The sequence below is a fragment of the Ochotona curzoniae genome, unplaced genomic scaffold, assembly GCF_017591425.1.
Source record: "Ochotona curzoniae isolate NIBS_2020 unplaced genomic scaffold, NIBS_Ocur_1.0 contig_1071, whole genome shotgun sequence".
Lineage (NCBI taxonomy): Eukaryota > Metazoa > Chordata > Mammalia > Lagomorpha > Ochotonidae > Ochotona > Ochotona curzoniae.
The window spans coordinates 12182552-12191924 of NW_024464939.1; positions in this window are offsets into that span (position 1 = coordinate 12182552).

Sequence of the window (9373 nt, forward strand, 5' to 3'; positions counted from 1 at the left end):
CACCTTGTTTGAATGTGATGATTGTTGGAGGTACTTCTTATAAAGGCAGAGTCCCAGGTGTCTTGATCCTCTTTCTATTTCTAACACTAGATAGCACTGGAGGAATCACTTATTGAGAATGAAGGCTCGTTTGGCTCATGGTTCTGAAGTCGGCCACACCTGCAGAGATCCTTCTAGCTGGAGGGGACCTGCAGGGTCTTCAGGCAGGGTCAGGCATCCTGTGTGAGGACTCTGTTCCTGCTCTCTTCTCCATTCCTCTTGGGAAGTCACAGTCCCACTGGATTAGGACCCCAACCCTGTGGGGATTCCAGGGATCCCAGCTTCAAATGCTGTATTCAGGACAAGTTTTCTTCTGCTTAAATATCTTTTAATGCCTCACATTGGGGATTAAAGTTCAATGTGAGTTTTGGTGGGGATATTCAAATCACAGCATGGGGCTGAATGCCTGCATGCTCTCCATTTTATCATTAATAAAATGTTTCCTTATGCATATGGCTCCCCTACCCTATTTTTTTTAAATGTTCACTTATAAAGAGTCCCATAGTTAATTCTTAAGGCTCTATAAAGCACATACCAGAATCATCATTCACCTTAAAAATAACTGCATATGGGCCCGGTGTGGCAGCCTAGCGGCTAAAGTTCTCGCCTTGCACAGGTTGAGATATAATGGGTGCCAGTTTGTGTCCTGGCTGCCCTGCTTCCCATCCAGCTCTTTGCTTGTGACCTGTGAAGGCAGTTGAGGACAGCCCAAAGCCTTGGGACCCTGTATCTGCTGGGGAAACCAGGAAGAGGCTCCTGGCTTCTGGCTTCGTATTAGCTCAGCTCTGGCAATTGTGGCCACTTGGAGAATGAATCAGCAGGTGCAAGATCTTTCTCTCTGTCTCTCTTCCTCTCTGAATATGAGACTTTCCAATACAATGAATAAATTTTAAAAAATGATTGTATGTTTATTTTGGAAACTGTGGCCCATGGCAGTGGAGCATCTTAAGAAAAGGCAGCTGTTTCAAATTTGGGCAGAGTATTATTGGGGATGGCTCCAAAGTTCTTTCTTTTTTATATAGATTTATTTATTTTTATTGGAAAGTCAGATATACAAAGAGGAGGAGAGACAGAGAGGAAGATCTTCCATCTGGTGATTCACTCCTCAAGTGACTGCAACGGCCTGTGCTGCGCCAGTTTGAAGCCAGGGGGCAGGAGCTCTTCCAGGACTCCAACGTGGGTGCAGGATCCCAAGGCTTTGGGCTGTCCTCGACTGCTTTCCCAGGCCACAAGCAGGGAGCTGGATGGGACGTGGGGCTGGCAGGATTAGAACTGGTGCCCATATGAGATCCTGACAGGTTCAAGGCTAGGACTTTAGCCACTAGGCCACGGCACTGGACCCCAAAAGTTATTTCTATAATACCTATTTTCTCCTTGGATTATGAGTCCTTCTCGAGAAGAATTTGGTTGGCATAGCGATTTCTGATTTACATGACTGCTACTACGGCCACTGGCAGATGAAATAACATGGTCAACATTTGCGATGAGTTAGACACTTTCTAAAGATTTCCCAGCTTTCAGTTTGGTGAGCTTATTTCATTTTCATAGTAGCCATCTGAGTGAGTTGTAATTGTCACCCCTTTTTAGTGTGACATAACTGAAACTTAGAGAAATTAGGCAATTTTAGTCACAAATCCAAGATTTAGCCTAAGCAGGGATTATTATCTAAACTCCAGACTATTCAAGTATACTTATTTAATTACTGTGTTCTTAGGCCTGGCACGGTAGCCTAGCAGCTGAAGTCCTCGCCTTGAACGCACCAGGATCCCATATGCGTGCTGTTTCTAATCTCGGCAGCTCCACTTCCCATCCAGCTCCCTGCTTGTGGCCTGGGAAAGCAGCAGAGGATGGCCCAAAGCTTTGGGATCCTGCACCCATGAGGGAGACGTGGAGGATACTCCTGGCTCCTGGCTTCGGATCGGCTCATCTTCAGCCGTTGCAGCTGCTTGGGGAGAGAACCATCGGACGGAAGATCTTCCTCTGTCTCTCCTCCTCTCTGTATATCTGACTTTTCAACATAAATAAATAATTACAAAAATACATTATTGTGTCCTCCACAGAAGTTAATTTCTTTAACTTTTGAGGTAATACTTTTAGGCATTCTACTGGGCTTGCATCTTAGGCACTGTGGGAGAAATCAGTTGATAAGCACTGGTATGTGTTTCATCTTTTGCCTAGTTACAAGACATAGTTACGTATAATGACCACGATAGGGCCCATTGACCGAGTGCCTCTGATGTGCTGGATACACTTTTAGGAGATTTTTAATATGCTTTCATTATCACATGTAAAAATCACACCTTTTGGCAAAAATACTTAATATGAATCCCACACAGCAGTGAGGGAAAGTGAGCCTCAGTGAGACTGAGTCTAAGGTCACAGCCCCACGTGCAAGTGCTGGCTGTGACCCTGAACTAGATGAATTCACCACCCTTTGACTCAGCATTATCCAAAGGCTGGAGTGGCTGTGAGTCTTGTCTCATGCTTGATAAACCTATGTACTTGGCGCAGCAGCTTATTGCCTATTGGAATCAAAAGCTCCAAGTGCTATTTGCTCAAACTGACCTAGCGGCACACTTTAATAATGATAAAACCTGAGCTTACAGATGAGGAGGCTGGGGACAGGAGTGTCAGTGTTAATGTCTAAGCCAGGACCCAGATGAAAGGGTTCAGATCAGCAGCTGATAAGGCCAGTCGCTGTGATGGCCTGCTCCCAAAGCCGCTGTCTTCATTAATCATTAACCTGCCCCATCACCCCAAATGTGGCATGGTCGTTTTGCATTTCACATGGTGCGAAGGGGAGCTCCGTGTTGTTATTCCCCTGCATGCCATGCCAGTTGGGCAAACTGGAGCTTTCAGTTGGTGAAGAGGGGCCCGCTGCACAGCCATGATTCCATGCAGGTGGACACTCTGACTCTGGGGATGGACTCTGAGCCGCTGAGCCTGTAGCACTTCCTTCTGAAGAGTCCGTGCTGCAAAGTTCCACAGGATCAGGTTGCAGAGCAATGAACGAAAGAACCGTGGAGCCAACACTACAGAGTGTTTGTCCTGGATAAACAAACTCAGACTTCTGACAAGGCTTGAGCCTCAGCACATTTGTGAAATTTTTCTGGAGGACTCCTCTGTGCATGTGGAGGCTGGGGCACCCTGCAGCCTGAACCAGGTGACACAGGTGGCAGAGCCTCGATCTGAGTGCTTAGCAAGGCCAGAGTCCCTGGGCAGGAGCAGCTCACGCTAGCCTGAATCCTCCTCATCTGGGTTGGTGAGCAGTGTCGTCACCTTCTGTAAAATGGGATTACAAAGCCTAGTGATTTAAAGTCAGTCCCACAGTCTGAATGTGTCTCCCCAAATTCTCGTGTTGGAAACAATCCCCCATGTGGCAGCGTTGGGAGGTGTGGCCTCTGGGAGAGCAGCTGCTGTAGGAAGGGCTGTGGGGGTGCGAGCATTCTCTCCTCTACCTTCTGCCTTGTGCACATGCAGCCAAGAGGGTCCTCTCCGCATGCTGACGACTTGTTCTTAGGCAACCGGCCTCTAGACCCGTGAGAGTGACATTCCCATTCAGGCATTCAGTCACAGCAACACAACATGGGCTGATCTGGGACGTTAGTGTAGATGCCAAGTAATCAAGCACATTGCCCCTTGGACCAGGTGCACCGACTGGGAGCTGCCAGCAGAGGGCATCTGCGGGAGACGTGCTCAACTTCCCTGCCCCTGTTTTTCTATTTGGGGACCTGCTTCCGTTAACTCAGTTTACTTATTTATATTATGCAGTCAACAGCTTTTGAAGGGGAATCTGTGAAAACGTTATTATAAATCTTCAATAAGCAGAAGAGTCTAATAATTGGCTAAACCACTTAACGCTGTTACTTATGTTTCTACTTCTCTGGATTTACTTACCCTTAATCTAGAATCGTCTTTTCCATGCATTTTAAAATTATTATTATCATTTTGTGATACATTTCCATAGGCCCTGGGATTTTTCTCACCCCTCCCCAAGTTCCCTCCCCCCACTGAGTTTCCCTATACTATTAGTATAGTATAGTTTTTCATACACAGTCATATGTCCATCATTGCAGGCATGGACAATGGCAGAGTCCAGCATCCTATAGTCAAGATAGATTCAGCAGTTTCATTGGGAGTCCATCTTCGATCTGGAAGTAGAGATGCATACTGCATTGCATCCTCACATCTGGATATGATAGTCTCCATTACACAGTTACTATACACCCCCTTAAATGAAAAGCCACAATACAAAATCAACAACAGAAAGAAAAATAGGAATTTACAATGTCATGAAGTTCTCAAGAGGTTTTGATAGTTCAATGGTTCTGAATTATTGTTGATCCCACCACTCCAATTGCAATGAGATCTCTCCAGAATCCATTGGCTGCTGTGGTCCACCTTAGAGTCTCCATCTGCCCATATTTTCACTGCCAACACGTGGCTAGGGTAGTTAATAGATTTATTCTGTCCTCTATCATCTGTTGTGGTAGCAGGTATCCTCTGCAGGTTCCAATGAACTGCCATATCCTCCGTGTGCACCTGGGTATGCTGTCCACTGCTCCACCTGAGCCACTGAGGAGGCCCAGCTCTGACACATGCATTCCACGGTCAGACCATGGAACCTGCAATTTTCTCCTTTTGGTGTTCCGAGTTCAGCGGTTTGGTTGGTGGGAAATCGATAAAGAAACCTCATCTGAGGCCATCCCAGACCTGATTCTTGTGTTTGTTTGCCAGTACATGTGTGGCACAGTCTCACCCAATTCAGTCTATGTCACACTAGTAGTTGGAGTTGCTGGATCATCCAACCAAAGGGTGTTGGAGTCCTGCTCGATCCTTATCCTGCCCACCACATATTCAGCCTTCACACAAACCAGTGGGAGCTGCAGCTTCATCGAAGTGATCTGCAATAACTCCATCAGGCCCACCCCCTAGCCTGGTTCCCATGCTTGCCAGTATGTATAGCAGACTGGTCTTGTCTGTCTCATATCCCATTTGGCTTTCATACACGTCAATGAGCATTGAAGCCTGGTTCATCCCAACCAACCCCACTATCCAGTACACAGTGATGCCAGCGGGTGTCATCATGTGTCTAGCCATGCCTTCGCCTGACAAAATTTGCCTTCCGTGCCGGCATCTGCCAGCTGATGCTGCAGCAAAGCCCAACCCACCTACAACCACACTGGCTTATGCACGTCTCAGAAAGTACAGTCAACCCAGCGTGTCCTTCTCCTGATCCAGCTCATATGTAGGCCATCAGACGTTGTGGCTCCGCCAGCCCTGGTCTGTGCCCATCCCAGCTCTCATGCTCACCAGTGGAAGTAGTGGTCCAACAGGAGGACCCTCCAATGGGTCCATCCCCACACCCTCAAATTTCACATGTGCTGGTTGGGCGCTGTGGCCCAGTCTGGCACAGCCTGCCTCACCTTGGCTTTTGCCAGTGGGTGCTATAGCCTGGGCCACGCCTGGGCTACCCCCAATTCCAGCTTACACTGGTGGGGGCTACAACCTGCTCCAAACGTATGCCAGCGGATACCATATTTTGACCTGGACTAGGCTGTTCCCCTCCTTGGTTCTTGCATTCACTTGCGGGAAGTGTGTCCCGACAGAATTCCCCAAGCTCCTCCATCAGGATCTCTCTGAGTGCCAGATCTTGTGCACATCGGTGGATCCATGGACCAGCCCTACTTAGTCCACTTCCTGTCCCACAGGAACAGTGGCCTTTCCTGATCAGCCCTCTCCCATTCTGGTTCTTGTTGTTGGGTTGGGTGCTACAGCCCAGCTAAGCCTGGTCCACACCCAGACACAGCTCACACATCGCTCAGCAGGAGCAGAGACCTAGCCTAGCCTGTCCTACACCCTCCCTGTTTTCATGAGCACCAAGAATGCTAGAGTCTAGCTCAGTCCATCGCATCCCAGACCCAGCCCATACCCATGCTGAGGGATCCTGCAGCCAAATCCAGACCAGACTGCAGGCCCTATCCTGGACCTTGCGCTCATCAATGGGAATCACTCCCTAGCCAGGGCATCCCTTTAGCTCTCCAATCAGCCTGTTCCCATCTATAAGTCTTGTGCTTGCCAGTGGTTGCTCTGACCTGGCCTGGCATAGCCCCTCATCCATCTTAGCCTTTGCCTTCAGATGTTGCAGTCTGGCCTGGCCCAGCCAGCCCCTAGTCTCTACTCCCTGGTAGGTGCTGCAACCTGGCCCTGCTCAGTCTGCTCCCATCCTTTGCTCATGTAAACTAATAGTGTGATATTCTGGCTTGGCATAACCTTCACTCCAACCTGGTTTCTGTACTTGCCAGTGGGCTAAGGTTTGCTTGGCCCTTCCCGATCCACCCCCTTCCAAAACCAATCCACACTGCCAAAGCTTGGGGCTACTTTGCCCAGCTTGCCCAACCCCTAGTTCTGGACCATGTGCTCACCAGTGGGAGCTATGAGTCCGTAGGGGAATTTCCCAGGTACCCCTGCTCAGCCTACTCCCAGACCCAGATCTTACATGTACCAGCAGGTGCTAGGCCCTTGCCTGGCATAGTCTGCCTCTCCATCTTGGCTTTGTATGAGCTGGAGGATGATGCGGGCCAGCCCGCTCCACACCCCGTTTTAGGATGCACATGCAGGTGCTGCAGCTTGGACCTGCCCAGCCTGTGAGTGTTGACAGGTTCCTCGTTCACACCTAACTCAGCCCATCACCATCCCAACTCTTGAGTTATCCAGCAAGACTTGCATTAACACAGGGTTGGACCCATTTATACCCAGTGGATTCTACTCCTGGACCTGGTTCTTTTGTATGCTGGTTAGTGTCATATCCCTGCCTAATGTGACCCGTCCCCTGTTCTGACACTTAGTCATGTACTGGGATCCAGTTCTGCTAGACAGGCCCCCAGCTATAGCTTTCGTGTGGTATGATGTGTGGCGGTCAGCGATGCTCTGCTCTAACAAGCCCACCTCAGGACTCCCATGTGGGCTGGCTGGTGAATCAGTCTGACCCATACAAATCTTCCAGTCTCTCACCTCAAAAACACTAGTTCAGTGTCTTCACTTACCTGCAAGTACAGTAGCTTTGTCATTGAGTGTCCCTCTTGATTAATTCCTCACCTACATGTACATGGCCTTATCCATTGATGTCCCTAGGCAGTAATTGATACCCCCCAAGACCCCAGAGCTCACTGCTGAGTGGCCAGCGGGTGGAACCTGGCACCACTTGGCGTGCTGGCTGCCCACATGCCCAGGACCCTCCCCCAACTCAGGAACAATAGATGGAGAGCTAGGATCACCAGCAGGCAGTCTTGCCACAGTCACATTGCTGGGCGAGTAAGGTACCCACTCTGTCGCTCAGACTTGTGTCTTGGGACTTATTCACTTGGTTTCTCATTAGCATCCCCTTACCATTATTTCTCTGTACATTTTCTCATTCTTGGTCACCCATAATCATTGCCCTCTCTCCACAACCCTGTAAGTAAAATTTGCATTTTAAATAGTGCTTTGTTCCTTATGTAATTTTGTCATTTATTTTGTTATTGTTGTTTTTAAGTGACAAATAAAAGTTACACATATTTAAGAAGTCAATTTATATGTTTATATATATCAGTGTTGATATATGCACACATTGCGAATGACTAAATCAAGGCAACTAACTCCAGCATCATGCCACATACTTATCCTTCTTTGGTATTTGCACCCTTTGTCATGAACTACCTATCACTCTATACATAATACCTCTCTCTTTTATATCTCTGTCTCTATCTCTATCTCCATCTCTATCTCTCTACTTATCTCTTAATGGTGGATATTATTGGTGATCTATCAAGCTCCCATTCTTCTGGGGGTATATTCATTAAAAAAATCACAACAATAAATCCAAACCTGCCTAAGTTTCCAGGAGTTGCTACTGAACCAACAAGGTGTGGGATTTATGCTTCTGTTCCTCATGAACCTTGGATTCGGAGGTAGGCTTCTATGATCACTTCTACAAATCGTATGTGATTGAGTGACGCTAAGTTAGGGAAGACAACACAGCAGACTCCTGGCTGTCTTTCCCAACTTGTGTCTCCAGAGCCCTTGGAAGCCACCACACTGAAGAAGCCACGCATACAAACCAGAGAGCCAGAGAGAGATGCCGAGGAGCTCCTCACCCCCACAGTTTCCCAAGCAGCCACCTTGCCTGGGTGGACACCACGTGGAGCAGAGATGACTTGTTCCTTGTCCATATTACAACTTGCAAGCTAAAGGTGGATTTGGGGCCATCAAACTTTATGGATTTGTTACGTCAGTGAATAACAAGAACATCTTCTCCTCTTAACATAATTTCAGTTTTGCTCTGCCATCTGGCCTTCTTCCACTCGCTTTTATTCCTGGCCTAGAGGAAGCAATGCCCTGGGTGGTTCTAGTTGGTAGAAGGGCAATCCTGTTGACAGCGATTGCTTCAGGATTACTTCAAGTCCAAATGCAAGAGAAGTGGATTGTAGGGACTTTCTTCTCTTTTGGGAAAACATCTGAAAGAGACTTTGCTCATCTTCAGTTGGGGCTTGTCATAGACAGGCCTGAGGTTCAGCGTTGTCCACCAGCACCGCCAACCTAAGACGAGTCTTTCTCATGGAGGAGAGCTGGGGCCAAGAATATCACAGACATATGGAGCTGAGTCATATTGTCACACCATCTTGGAAGCCTATTCCGTATCATTGGAGTCAAGTTTTTTGTTTTAATTATTTATTTATTTTGAAAGAATTACACAGAGAGGGGCACACACACACACAGAGTGTCAAGTGTCCAGGCTGTAATTCAGGGTGTATGTTATTGTATGTTGGGGGATAACTTAGTCACTGACACAGAGAAGCAATAAACTTTACCATTTAAAATGAGCTTATGCTGGCCTTTCCATTAACTTTTAGCTCAAGCTATCTTGGCTAGTATATTCTCCCTCTAGCATGTAATTCAGAAACCCCTTCTTCCATCAGTCTGTTGTCCCAGAAGTTCAAGTCCTGGAAACCTCAAATGAACAGATATTAAGAATATTTGTGGGCCCAGTGCAATGACTCAATTAACTAATCTTCTGCCTCTGGGATCCCATATGTGTACTGGTTTGTACCCCTGCTGCTCTACTTCCCAACAAAGTCCCTGCTTGTGTCTTGGGAAAGCAGTAGAGGATGGCCCAAAACCTTAGGACCCTGCACCTGTATGTGGGAGACCCAGGAGAAGCTGTTGGCTCCTGGTTTGGGATTTGCTCAGCTTGAACCATTTTGGCTCTCTGGGGGTTGGGAGATGGGGTGTGAACCAATGGATGAAAACCTTTTTCTTTGTCTTTCTTCTCCGTAAATCTGCCTTTTCAATAATA